Here is a 14,097-nt window from a genome sequence, read left to right as displayed (position 1 = left end):
TTAAGTGGTTAGAGTGGCGTTCGCTGACTGCACTCGTAACCAAGACGGTTGCTAGGCGATTGCCGACGCTAGATGAGTGACATACACTTTTAACGTACGCACACGCCGCTTGCGGCTAACTTCTGTGTCTTGCGCAGTTTAAAACCCCTCAAAACAATTGCTGAAACGAGACAGCGCTCGCGTTACGGCGACGGATCTAAATAGCGAGTTCACTATATCTCGTCACAAATGGTGCTTAAATCCCCAGAGATTGGCTGAAAAGGGTGGGAGGACTGCCCTATAATAATCACTGAATAGCCCTAGTCCTCCAGCTGCAACAGTCAGGGTTCGAATTACGGGGGAGCTAAGGGGAGCTCGGCTCCCCTGAAAAGGACCTGGGCTCCCCTGAAAGCCTACTTTGAGACATTTAGGGGGAGCTCTAAAACACTTTTACATTTTTTGTGTCGCATATAGATTTTGATTTTCTGTACATTAAGGTTCCTGAAATAAATGATGATATTAAAAATGTGTCAATGTTGTGTGTTTATTTGCTCATTACATTACTATTTCCGAACACTATTTTCCGCTGTCTCCTGCTGTGACCATCCATGCGTGGCGGCGCTGCACTGAAATTACCGTATTTTTCGGACCATAAGACGCACTTTTTCCCCCCAGAAGTGGGTGGAAAAAGTCCCCTGCGTCTTATGGTCCGAATATTGCTCTGCTCACGTGCTTTAACCTTCTGGGTTCGAGTGCATTGTACAGCGTACTTTTCGCGTCTATTTCAGTTTATATCTCACTGAAATCTTAATGTAGAATAATGAAAAAACGCTGGCTTCTGTCTTTTCAAAATTACGTTAAATAAAAAAATACATAAAAAAAATCAAACCATGTCACCTTACTTTGTTTTACCTGCATCGGGGGCGTGTAGTACCGCTGTCACCCGAAGATCGCTATTCACATTCTAAATAGCCGCATTAGCGCGTATTCAAATCGCATTCGCATGGTAATTTGCTGAACAACGCAGCGGTGAAACGCGATCTAGATACATCCCCATCAGCGCCATAAAAGGGGGGAGGGATGTGGCCAGGTAAGGATGGTTGACATAAAATATTTTAGGACACTATTTGGTTCAGAATTTTTTTTTCTTCATTTCCCTCCTCTAAAACTAGGTGCGTCTTATGGTCAGGTGCGTCTTATGGTCCAAAAATTACGGTACTACGTTTACGTCACCACTTGAACTTCTCACTGAGTTGGTATTTGAATGTTAGCTTAACTTCAAGTTCAAAACATACTTTATTCGTTTTTTGGAACACTCTGTGGATACTAATAAGAATGTCAAAAAGAAAGCAGCCAAACCTCAGTCAATTTGGATTTACAAAACAAACGAAGAGGAGTGATGACAGTGCAACAGCTACAACTAGCTTGCCGGTGTTACCGCCGCTGCCGCCGCTAAAAGTTGCTGCTAGTGACAGCACCAGCACCGAGGACAGCGAGACTTTGGCGCCAGAAACCACCGCTGCGACCTGCAGCGGACCAGGCGATCATGCAACACCTTTCAACTGGACAACAAAGCAATGGAGTGAGTGGAGAATCAGGAATACATGGCTCTACTCCAAAAATCAGAAGTTAGGATGTACAGTATGCATGGAGGCAAAAAGCCTGCTGCTCGCCGAAAGAGCAACGGGAGTACATCTGTCAGAGGAATGGATGAATGGAGAGGTCAGCAGCGAGTCACAGAATAACCTGCGGAAAAAGATTTACAAGCATCGGGACAGTCACCGACCCTCAACATCCTGGGTTACAGGACGGAAAGCAAAGACAGAAGACCCCAGGCCTCTGTGGTCACTTCTGATTTAAGGTAAGAATCATGGAATTACTTACTTGATCTGTGCGTTTGTGAGGATTGGCCCTAATCCTATTTAATATTGATGTATTTTTTTATGATTGTTATGTGAGTTATTCTGTTTTCATCATGATTTGCATGATGTAGGCCTAAGCGCGGTTGATTCAGAACCGTGGACAGAGCTGTTTGCCCTAACACTGACAACACTGACTGACGCTTGCGTTTTGAAGTAAACGGTTTACTAAGTAAACAATAGGTTTACTGTAAACCTATTGTTTTAAATGCCCGAACATGCACCAAAAGCGTTAAAGTCAGTCAGGGAGGATCGGTAAATACGGCTCCCCCGAAAGCCACTTTGTAATTCGAACCCTGGCAACAGTATTATAATGCTACAGGCAGTGTTTCTTAAAAGGATGTACACTATATTGCCAAATGTAATGGGACACCCCTCCAAATAATTGAATTCAGGTGTTCCAATCACTTCCATAGGTACAGGTGTATAAAATCAAATACCTAGGCATGCAGACTGCTTCTACAAACATTTGCAAAAGAATGGGTGACTCATAGGAGCTCAGTGAATTCAAGCGTGGTACCGTGATAGGATGCTACCTGTGCAATAACTCCATTGGTGAAATTTCCTCGCTACTAACTGTTCCATGGTCAACTGTGGTAGGACACGTAAAATCACAGAGCGGGGACAACGCATGCTGAGGTGCACAGTGTGCAGAAGAGAGAAGACAAGAGAGGAACCAAAAACTCCCAAGTAAGGAGGAAAAAACCTCTGGGGGTCCAAAGTCGACTGGCTGCCCCCCCCCCGGGCCCTAACATTAATGTATACAGGACAGAGTGGACGTGCTTGCTAAATGCTGGGTATAAGATGTGACGACTACAGTAGTACTTAGCAATACGATGTTGTAGTATTTGTCTGAATCTCAAATGCCACCAATGCATAGTCCAAAATAGCAGAGTTTAGTGGAAGAATTTTCAAAATTCCATAGAAATACCATAATAAAAACCAAATCTAGAGTGTGGTCAAACAGATGAGTAGGCCCTACGACATTCTGCATAAAGCCAACAGAATCAAGTTTGGAGACTTTCCTGAGAGGATCGCTATAATTCTCCATATGGATATTAATTGATGTGCATGCATGTGAATAGCCGTCAATATTTGATGGGTCGGATGAAATATCAGAACAGCTGTTTCAGATTTAGTATCAGAATATAGGGTAGCACAAAATTATGGGCAGGTGTTTCAGATTTAGATCCATTATGTAGTTCACTGGTTGCGCATACACAAACCCTCCAGGTAAAATGTTCTGCTGGGTAGGAATTTTATTTTTTTTTCCGAACACCACTCCCACCCATTTTATCAATATTTCCCGATAAAATTGGCCAAGCGGGGGTTTGAACAAAAATATGATGCCATATATCACCATAATACTGCCTAAGGCTAGCCAGCACCCTCCCCCCCTTATCTTTTTCAGCGTCCAAGTTGCTTAAGGTAGGGTGTCTGTGCAAAGCTTACCCAAGTCGAAGAGTCCATCCGTCACTGGCAGAATCCTGTTATCTAATGTATGATATATGTCATTTATGAATAAGTGGGGTTATGCTTCAAAATTAAACTTGAGTCGTCATTTGTTTTTCTACAAAGCCATAGTATTTTGTAAGATTTAGTATAACCAAGGGTTGAACTTAAGAATTTTAGCTACTAGCTAACTGGGCTATTTCAGTAAAAATGTAGTACAACATGTAGTTTTTACTAGTTAGTGGAGTAGTGTTCATTTTATTTGTCTCAGGTAAATACCAGGAACAGGTGTGGCTCATCAGAAGCCAAGTGGGATAGAAAACCTACTGGATAGTAGCTCTCCAGGACCGGAGTTGGAGACCCCTGGGCTATACTGACCCACTGTGATATCATACTATGCCCAGTATCCTGAACAAGAATGCTAGTTCCTTAATTCAAAAGACAAAGAAGTTTTTAAAATTGCTGAAAGTGAAGCGGTTTTTAATGAGATACATTGGTAACATTTTTACACTCGCATCTAAAATTAAATAAAATTCAATTAAAAACAGTGAATATAAATAGATAACATAATTAAGCATAACATTAGGCCTAAGAATTATAGCGGCAAAGAATTTTAAGAGTATGGATATATTTAAAAGGAAAACATGACAATAGGAATGTATAGTGCCCTACGCATCTCTGTTATAACTGCATCCACAAGCTAACAAAAAAGCTTTTCAGGTACATTTTATACCATGTTTTTAACGTGTGACAGTGTAAGTCATTTACTCATTTATTTGCTGTTCCCTGATGTTTTTATCACACGAGTGCTTCAAAGTGGAAAACTGAGCAAAATTATCAAATTGTTAACAGAAAACAGGTTCACACCTGCAAACACGTTCAATATTTACATCCGTTCAATAGCCGATATTCACATAGCAAAAGTAGTACATGAAAACAACGTATTAAATTTTTTTTTTTTTACATAGGTTATTTTACATACGTATGTGCTGTTAATTGCTTGTATGTACTGATGCATAATTTGCATTGTTGTAAATCTTCAGGTATTGTGATTTTAGAGATTGTAGTGAAATTGCAGCTTTGTCACAAAAACGAACAGCAGAACAGATCAAAATGTGAGTGACAGATGAGCGTAGAGAGCGGAAGTGTAAGACCAACTGTGTCTTTGAGTAAATACATAGACAGCTGTCAGCATATGCATAACTGAGTACTCTGAGTACTCAGTAAGTACATCCCAATAACTTCTCAGGCTTCTGACTTATCCTTCTGCTTCTTGCTCTTCTTAAGGAAGGATGGTGCCTTGAATTTCTTTTTCTTCTTGGAAGGGGATTTGGAGGGGGAGCCCTCTGGGGTGGGGCCAGTGGGCTTGGAGGGAGGCGCGGCTGGGGGTGCTGTGGGTGGGGCAGGCGATGTCTCGTTGGTGGACAGAGCCTTCATGCTCTTCTCCAGTTCCTCCTGCCTCTGGTCCTCCTCCTTGCCATTCTCCAGCGGGGTCTTAGATGACTCCGTGGTTTTATTCAGGTTCACCTCATCTGGTAGCGTGTGATGCAAAAGAAATGAACAAAATCTCCTTGCATACAAGCCCCTTACCATCCACTCAGTGTCTTAGTCTGCAGTTCTCATTATAAGGTTCTGAACAGTCAATGGTTTCTCACTAGTGACACAAGACTAATGAGAACCAGGGGGCTTTTCTACCTGTCAGTACATCAGGACACACAGAAACAGACAGACAGAAGAGAGGTATACAGCTGTGGAGACAGGTGAACAGCTGGTTATGCCAACACTGACAGCATGGACCTGGCAGTTAGTGAGACACAGAACAGTGATCCAGAAAAAGATCAATATAAGATGTAAAAAGACAAAAATTCACATGCTGACCATTTTAAGAGTAGTCTTAATGCCTAATGAGCATTTTCCCTCTTAAACTGCCATTTGACTGTGAAATACGGCTTTCACATCTCCTGATGGCTTAATGCAGTGGTTCCCAAACTGGGGGAGCGCTCCCCTAGGGGGGCGCAGAGGTATTGGGGGGGGGGGTACCAATGGGATAGCCTCAGGGGCAAAATAATCTCTTCACAGACTGGACGATTAAACAAATAAAGCAACGCAACATTACAGTAAATAACAATATATAAACCATTAACTTACGTGTACTATTAGAGCATTTATGTAATTTATTTAAACTTTATTTTACCAGGTAAATTAACTGAAAACCAGTTCTCACTGCTTTACGTGATTTTCGGGAGAAATAGCAGATAATGCATCGGAACTTCCTGGGACACAAACGTCACGTTCTTCAGCCAATAAGGGCAAAGTTGTGTCGTCACGGAGGCAGTTCCAGTTTGTTCAGCCGGCTGAGAGGTGCTGTACCATCTGTCTTAAGTCGTCTTGCTCTTGCAAGGTTTTTGCACCATGTGACATGGTGACGCGTGACGATGTTTTGCAGCACCGGACAATAAAATCTAACCATATCATGAAAAATGAGGTTTAAAATTTTCTACATGAAGTGCAGGGAGACTATCAAATTAATGGGTATGATTTAGTGTTGTTTTGTGCTTTGGTATAGGCTGAAACCTGCGGTTATCATTAAAAACAAAATGTGGTAAATGTAAGACAAACTTTAATTTGTGTACGCCGATGAATATTAACAGGAATGTTAAATCTGCATTTGCATAATTTCAAACTTATGCTGGACTTTTATTTTTAATTGATTGCTCTTTTTTCTCCCACAGTGGTGAAATTGCACCATTTGTATTTTGTAATTGCATTTGTTTCGCTCAATTAGAAAAGGGAGTTGTATTTCAAATAAAGTTTGAATGCGGAGGGGGGCTCAATAATGTTCCTATCTAGAAAAGGGGGGCCCTGCAGAGAAAGTTTGGGCACCACTGGCTTAATGTATGATTGTTAAAATGGATCTGTATCCATTTGGTTTGCTGTGTGCCTCATATTTGCATAATATTAAAAATGCTAATTTCCAAAAGACTGGGTATACACCAATAACAGTATGACTATATAAGCAATAAGCCAATTATCTGCATGCTTTCACTATGAGCCACTATGAGATACAAGGAGCCTCAAATGCACAGACTTGATAGAATGATTTTTGCTCTTTCTTGCAGACATCTTACAGTCCAGCTACATTTCCTTTCTTTGCATGCATGCAGTTCCTCTGTAGGGATCCTCTGTTGCCTGATCTCCTAAGCCTGAGAGTGAGGGGAAAACGGCCAAACACAGCAGAACAGTGATGCTGACCCAACAGGTGATGCAACAGCCTTTTTGCATGCTGGGTCTCACCTGACAAAGGAGGGTTAGTGGGGGAGGGTGTTAGAGTGGAAAATGTATTACTTTTATCATATTAAGTATGTGTGTTAGCAATATGTAATATATATGTATCAGCCCCTGCGTCTAGAGACAGGGCAGAACAAAGTGGTCCCTAGACGCCGAGGGATGAGAGAACAGGAACTATAACTCTGGGTGGGGAATAGGCTTGTCAACATGGCCAAGGAGGCCTACCCTGGGTTGTGTAGCGTTTCCTGATAAACCTTTGTCTGTAAAGGTACTAGCAGTATTAACAGTTTAAACTACGCCCCATGTAAGCCCCTCCCGCCAAGTATAAATAAAGAAGCCAAGGGACTGCCCGGTGTGACACTGAACTGAGGCGCAGATACTGTCTGTTGCATCTAAGTGAGTGGGCACCCTTGCGCAAGTAAAAGATAAGAAGTGTGCTGTCTCTTTAAGTCCTGAGTCCCAGAAGTGCATGTGTGGAGTGGCAAGCGACAGCGCTTCCTCCACATAGGTGAGGGTGAGAGGGGGTCAAAGCTACGGCGCTTTCCTCCAGCTCCCCAACATAAAACTTGGTCCTTCGAGCCGGATCCGAGAGGAAACCAGAAGACGCCGACCAGTCCGCCGACGAACAACACCGAAAACTGTCGACAGTCTCACTCACAGAGAGTGTGTGAAAGACCTGTGACGTGAATTCGTCTACAGGCCGGTGGTTAGGACCGTTCCCGACGGCTGGGGCGACGTCTGATGGGCCTCCGGACAAGAACTAGAAGCACTTCGCGAAAGGATCAGGTGAGAAGCACGACGCTGCAGCGTGAATGAGAACAGACGTGTATTAAGAGACTAGTAGAAGGTCTGCACGTCTGGCCTGGGTGCAACAACATACTGGTGACCAAGGGAGAAAGGACGGGTTTCACCCCTGAAAACTGATACCGCTGTCTCCATAGGAGACAGTAGAAGGCCGTGTCAGTGTCCTCCTGAGGTCTCATGCCAGGGACTTGCACCTAGGGGTTGTTGTTTTTTGTAGAAAAATGGGACAGAGTCAGAGCAAAGTAGAATTGGCGGGAGACGAGAAATTTATGGAAGCATACAAAGTAGGAGCAGGAGTTGTGAGTAATCGGAAATGGCAGAAAAGATATAAATTTCCTGGAAATCTGAATACAGGGGACATTCTAAAACTGCAGACCGAGTTAAAATTAGATATATTGGCCTGTTGCCGTTCAGAGAAAGATAAAATACAGAAAAAGAGAGAATACATGCTGTCTGAAGCTTGGTTAGAGCAAAGCAAACTCCGAGATAAAGCGAGGAAGGAGAAACAGAAAAATAAAAAAGAGAAGTTACAAGCAGCATTGGTTAAAATAGATGAGGAGACATCGCCCACTGCTCCCCCGCATGTGCCTGTGGCTGCGCCACTAGGGCCACAGCCACCACCTTATCATAATCAAACTGAGCCTGCACCCTTGCAAGCGGCTCAGGGAACGGAGGGAGAGAGACCAAGGTTACATGAAACCAGGGCGACAGATCCACAACTGAAAAAACGTATAAACCCTGAAAATCGGAGAGTTCAGTGGCATGCAATAGAATTAGATGAGGAAGATGAGTTCCTCGCCCCGATGGTGGAAGTGGCTAATCCAAGAATAGCCCTGGATGATGGCATAGCCCCACCAGCCACCATATTAGTTTACCGCCCATGGACAGCAGAAGATAGAGCAGCCGCCCTGAAAGGCATCCCTGCCGTAGAGGACGGTGTGCCTGAGTTCTGGACAGCTATGACGGAACTACAGGCCAGCTCTCACCTTAATGGGAGAGAATTATTCCGCTGTTTTAGACAGGTCCTAAATCACAAATGGGAAGACTTGGGACAGTTTGTGAGCTGCGCATCACACCCAAAACTTAAATATACGACGCAGCCAGGGACAGAGTGGAGCTATAACGAAACACAAAACATATGGAGATTCCCTTTGGGATGGCGAGTGCCTGTGACCCCTGTCACACACATGGAAGACCCAGCCTGATTGATAGCTACGGTTGAGAGCCCAGAGCTGTCAGTAATACCTAAAGGGCTGTGGTCTTCCTCCCCCACTGATGTAGGGCTAGTAAAAGACTTCCCACCATATAAGGTACAGATACGAACACAACAAGAACCGATAGTGAGACAATATCCATTGAAACCCGAAGCTGAAGCCGGAATAGCACCGGTGATACAGGACATGTTGGGGTCAGGGATCTTGAGAGAGGCACCTGAGGCTACTTGCAACACCCCCATATTCCCAGTGCAGAAAGGTCAAACGGGAAAGTGGAGGATGGTGCAAGATTTAAGGCCAATAAATAACATAGTTCAGCATGCGGCACCAGATGTGCCCAATCCACATTTACTGCTTAACTCCCTTACGGGAGACAAGAAGTGGTTCTCAGTGATAGATTTGAGTAATGCCTTTTTCTCAGTGCCACTACACGAGGACTCGCAACATTTATTCGGGTTCACCTACAAAGGGAAGAAATATACTTACACTAGATTACCGCAAGGTTTTTCTGAAAGCCCACACGTGTACACAATGGCCCTCCGCTTCTCTATGCAAACGTGCCCAGTGCTGGAACACAGCCAAGTATTGTTGTACGTGGATGATATCCTAGTTGCAGCCGATACTAAGGAACATTGCCGGCAGACGACCTTGGCTGTGCTCCAACATTTGTACAAGACAGGACATAAGGCCTCGAAAGAAAAGCTACAATATTGCCAGAAGAAGGTCATATATTTAGGTCATTATCTTACGGGGGAAGGGAAGGCGCTGCTAGAGACCCGCAAACAAGCGATTAGAGAAGCGCCTAAACCAAGGACAAAGCAGCAAATGATGTCCTTCCTGGGACTGTGCAATTACTGTAGGGAATGGTTACCAGATTATGCCGCCTTAGCACAGCCTTTGCAGGAGTTAATATATGGGAAGGAGATGACACTAAAAGACCAAATAAAATGGACCGCCAAGGGAGAGGCAGCATTCGTAGAATTGAAACATATGCTACAAACAGATATAGTATTGGCCCTGCCAAACTATGACTTGCCTTTCATGCTATGCGTAGATGCACAAGAAGGGTATATGAAAGCTGTTTTGACACAACCGTTTGGAACCAAACACAGACCATTAGCGTTCTACTCTAAAAGACTAGACGCTGTGGCAGCAGGGTTTCCAGGCTGTCTGCAAGCATGTGCAGCAGCAGCAGAAGCAGTGAGAATATCAGCAGAACTAGTGTTATGCCACCCCCTGACCCTGAAAGTACCACATGCCGTATCGCTGATATTGCTCCAGACACCACTACCCTTCTTAACGCACGCTAGACACCTGACCCTGGTCTCACTTCTGCTTTCACAGCCTAATATAACCTTGCAGAGGTGTGGACCATTAAACCCCAGCACCCTCCTGCCGTCTCAGGCAGAGGGAGATGCGCATTCATGTAAAACCATAATAGAAGAACAAACAAAACCCCGAGCTGACATCTCTCAAACGCCCATACCCCAGACTACAGTCCTGTTCGTGGACGGGTCTGCATCTAAAGATCAGTATGGAAAAAACAGAGTAGGGTATGCAGTAGTAACCCAAGACAAAGTGATAGAAGCAAAGGCGTTGCCGCCGACCTGTTCAGCACAAGCTGCAGAACTGTATGCCGTCATCCGAGCCTGTGAAATACATGAGGGGAAAGAAATTACGATATACACAGACAGTCAGTACGTTTTCTCAGCAGTGCATCATCATGCAGCTGTGTGGAAAACGAGAGGATTCAAGACGTCCCAAGGGACCACATTAACTCATTCGGCATTACTACTAAGACTGTTAGAAGTCGTGCAGAAACCAAAACTACTAGCACTCTGCAAATGCAAAGCGCATCAGGCCAATGAAACTGAGGAAGCGAAAGGGAATGCTTTCGCTGATCAAACGGCTAAGGAAGCAGCCCAAAGCGCACCGCTCGAAGAGAGCGATGGGCTCTTCCTCATAGAAACTAATGTACTACGAGATGCGCAGCAGTCTGCTCCAAAGGCAGAAAAGCAGAGATGGACAAAAAGGGGGGCACAAGAAAAAGATAATGTGTATGAAATAGAAGGGAAACCAATCCTCCCTCGAAGTCTGTATAAAACAGCAGCTTTAGTGAGCCATGGGAAGACCCATGTCTCAACAGGAGGGATGGTACATATAATACAACAACACTTTTACACAATAAATTTTTCTGATTTTGCAAAAAACTATTGCAGAGCGTGCATGATTTGCTGTAAACATAATGCACAAGGGAACATGAGACCTAAGCGAGGCCAGTTCCCCATGCCGGAGCAGCCGTTTCAAGCAATACACATGGATTTCATAGAATTGACGTGGTCACAAGGTGCAAAATACTGTTTGGTAATAATAGACACCTTTTCAAAGTGGGTAGAAATATACCCAGCAAAACGCTGTGATGCAATCACAGTAGCTAAATGCTTAGTGGGACAATTCTTTCCGACATATGGAATCCCCGAAATAATACGATCAGACAACGGCTCACATTTTGTAAATAAAGTACTAGACTTATGCTCACAAGCACTAGGATTTACACTAAAAAATCATTGCGCATACCACCCCCAGAGTGCAGGTCTAGTGGAGCGAACTAATGGAACAATAAAAAATAGGCTAAAGAAAACCATGGAAGAAACAGGCAGACCATGGCCAGAATGTTTGTCACTAGTGAAACTATGGATGCGTATCACGCCTGCGGTCAGTGGACTGACCCCCTTTGAAATAGTATACGGGAGACCGTTTCCGTTGATAGGGGAAACCACTGACGTAGGGAAGGCGGGACATGAGCAAACGCTTGCCGATTGGATGAGCAGACTGCTCGCTAAACAAAGCGCTCAACATCCTAGTAATTTGCCAGAAGCATCTGTGTCTGTGTTACAGGATTCCGTGAAGCCTGGCGATTGGATACTGATTAAAGTCCTACAGCGTAAGGATTGGACTACGCCCCGGTGGGACGGACCATATCAAGTACTCCTGACAACACCCACCGCACTGAAGATTGCGGAAAGACCGTCGTGGATTCACAAAAGTCACTGTAAGCTCATAAAGCCCTTGCCAGACGCCTCACTCGCGGAGTAGCAGTGGAAGTCCGCTACAAAGGCACGAAATACAATAGGTTTTCGCTGTCTCAACCCGGTGAAGAAACCAACTGAACTGCACTCCTTTAGGATGGCTCTGACAGGGTGTTCTTGGTGGGCTAAAAGTCTGTTTGGAGGTCTTTTCGTTATACTAATTATACTGATATTACAATTTGGAGATGAGAATGTGGATGTAGGGAAAAAGTGGACCCCGGATGGGATTCACCTCACCCGTATAAACGGAGATGTACAACATCCGTTCCTACAGAATTACTGGTACAGATATGTACATGACGCTGTGAAACAAAAGAATCTGTCTAACTGTTATGTTTGCTCTGTCATGCCACACCACAGTGAAGGCCCAACTTTAACCGGGAAACCTATGAACAGATCCCAGGCTAAATGTGCTTCCTCATTCGGAGGCGTCGGATACCAGCACACAGGTATTAAAATAAATGACACAAACCCATATGCCCCAGGGATCGACAATAATACTTGTGATCGACTATTTTGGATTGACTTTAAGGTCACCAAGTCCAATAGTTCATTCCCGTTCCCGGTCCTTATGAATAAAGACCCGAGAACATTCAACCATACTATGTGCTATGACCAAATGAATGGCACAAACCCCCTAGGTAACACTACAAACTGTGATCAAATTGCTGTTTCAGGTGAAGGAGCACCAGTCAACATGTCAGGCCCCAGCAATGGGTCCTATTGGGTGCAAGGCGTAGCCTGGTTGTGTGGTAGCCGTGCTTATTTTGTGTTACCACCCGGCTGGTACGGAGTTTGTGCACCCATTTATGTTTCAGATCACACCTATGTAATAAGCGCCGAGGACACAACTAAACGACGTAAACGCAGCACGGAAGAAACCGTGAAACAACATGATAGCGTGTGGGGAACAGATGTCCCCGACGATCAAAAGTTGTGGTCCGAAGGGAAGAAAGTAATGCTTGCCTTGTTTCCACAAGTAGGAGTAGGAAAACTACTGCTCCGCGTAGAAACTCTGACCTACAGATTAGGTTTGTTCATGAATGCTTCCATAATAATAGAGCAGCAACAAAATAAAGAATTGGATATAACCCGGCAGATGGTGATACAGAATAGAATGGCACTAGATCTCCTCACTGCGGCGCAGGGAGGGGTGTGTGTATTACTGAATCAAACCTGCTGTACTTATATTCCTGACAATGTACATTCTTCCAACATGACGAATGCCTTGCAAAAGCTGAAAGATCTACGGACGGTGATGACCGAAGAAAAGAGCCAGCAAGGGTTCTCTTGGTTGTCCTGGTTCACCACCGGAGCATGGTGGACCATTCTGATGAAAATATGTGCACCATTTCTGATGTTTTTTATACTATTTTTCTGCTGTTGTATCACTGTGATTCCATGTTTGAAAATGCTGATTAATTCTGCTCTACATTCCGCGTTTCGAGCTCAAGACAATATGTTGTTGTCCCTTACCGACAATATGGAGATGGAAGAAGAGCCCGGAGAGGTGTAACTCACAATGACGGACGGTCCGAAAACCTAAAGGGCGTGGACCACTCCTGAAGCTCGAGGAGACCCTCAGTGTGATTCTGCTTTCTTACAATTAACATGATAAACAGGAGGGACTGTTAGAGTGGAAAATGTATTACTTTTATCATATTAAGTATGTGTGTTAGCAATATGTAATATATATGTATCAGCCCCTGCGTCTAGAGACAGGGCAGAACAAAGTGGTCCCTAGACGCCGAGGGATGAGAGAACAGGAACTATAACTCTGGGTGGGGAATAGGCTTGTCAACATGGCCAAGGAGGCCTACCCTGGGTTGTGTAGCGTTTCCTGATAAACCTTTGTCTGTAAAGGTACTAGCAGTATTAACAGTTTAAACTACGCCCCATGTAAGCCCCTCCCGCCAAGTATAAATAAAGAAGCCAAGGGACTGCCCGGTGTGACACTGAACTGAGGCGCAGATACTGTCTGTTGCATCTAAGTGAGTGGGCACCCTTGCGCAAGTAAAAGATAAGAAGTGTGCTGTCTCTTTAAGTCCTGAGTCCCAGAAGTGCATGTGTGGAGTGGCAAGCGACAGCGCTTCCTCCACATAGGTGAGGGTGAGAGGGGGTCAAAGCTACGGCACTTTCCTCCAGCTCCCCAACAGAGGGGCACTTTTCTGGGGAGGAGGCAGGGGGGGTCCCCTTCTCATTCACCAGCTCCTCCCCACCTGACACAGAGTCAAGGAGAGAGATACATATAAAATCCCCATGTGCATGGAGCTGGGTAGGAAAGTGAGGGGGTGCAAGTGGAAAGTGAAAGGAATAATGTTTAGACTTTGTAAGTGATGATTAAGGGTGGGG

The 14,097-nt window shown here is 44.5% G+C and overlaps 1 long non-coding RNA gene across 2 annotated transcripts; it reads left to right on the top strand.

Moving 5' to 3' along the window:
• Nucleotides 1-679: 679 nt before the first annotated feature.
• On the top strand, nucleotides 680-13,772 carry LOC140582280 (uncharacterized). Of its 2 annotated transcripts, XR_011985209.1 has the most exons (5): nucleotides 680-1,840; nucleotides 2,499-2,588; nucleotides 6,470-6,609; nucleotides 7,338-7,424; nucleotides 11,555-13,772. It is a non-coding gene; the product is annotated as an uncharacterized lncRNA (long non-coding RNA). The 2 variants fall into 2 exon arrangements; XR_011985208.1 differs by lacking the exons at nucleotides 680-1,840; nucleotides 2,499-2,588; nucleotides 6,470-6,609 and having other exon boundaries at nucleotides 6,632-7,424.
• Nucleotides 13,773-14,097: the final 325 nt, after the last annotated feature.

This window comes from Paramormyrops kingsleyae, chromosome 24 (genome assembly GCF_048594095.1).
Source record: "Paramormyrops kingsleyae isolate MSU_618 chromosome 24, PKINGS_0.4, whole genome shotgun sequence".
Taxonomy (NCBI): domain Eukaryota; kingdom Metazoa; phylum Chordata; class Actinopteri; order Osteoglossiformes; family Mormyridae; genus Paramormyrops; species Paramormyrops kingsleyae.
The sequence above is the reverse complement of the archived record's forward strand: the minus strand, read 5'-3'. Positions and strand labels throughout refer to the sequence as shown.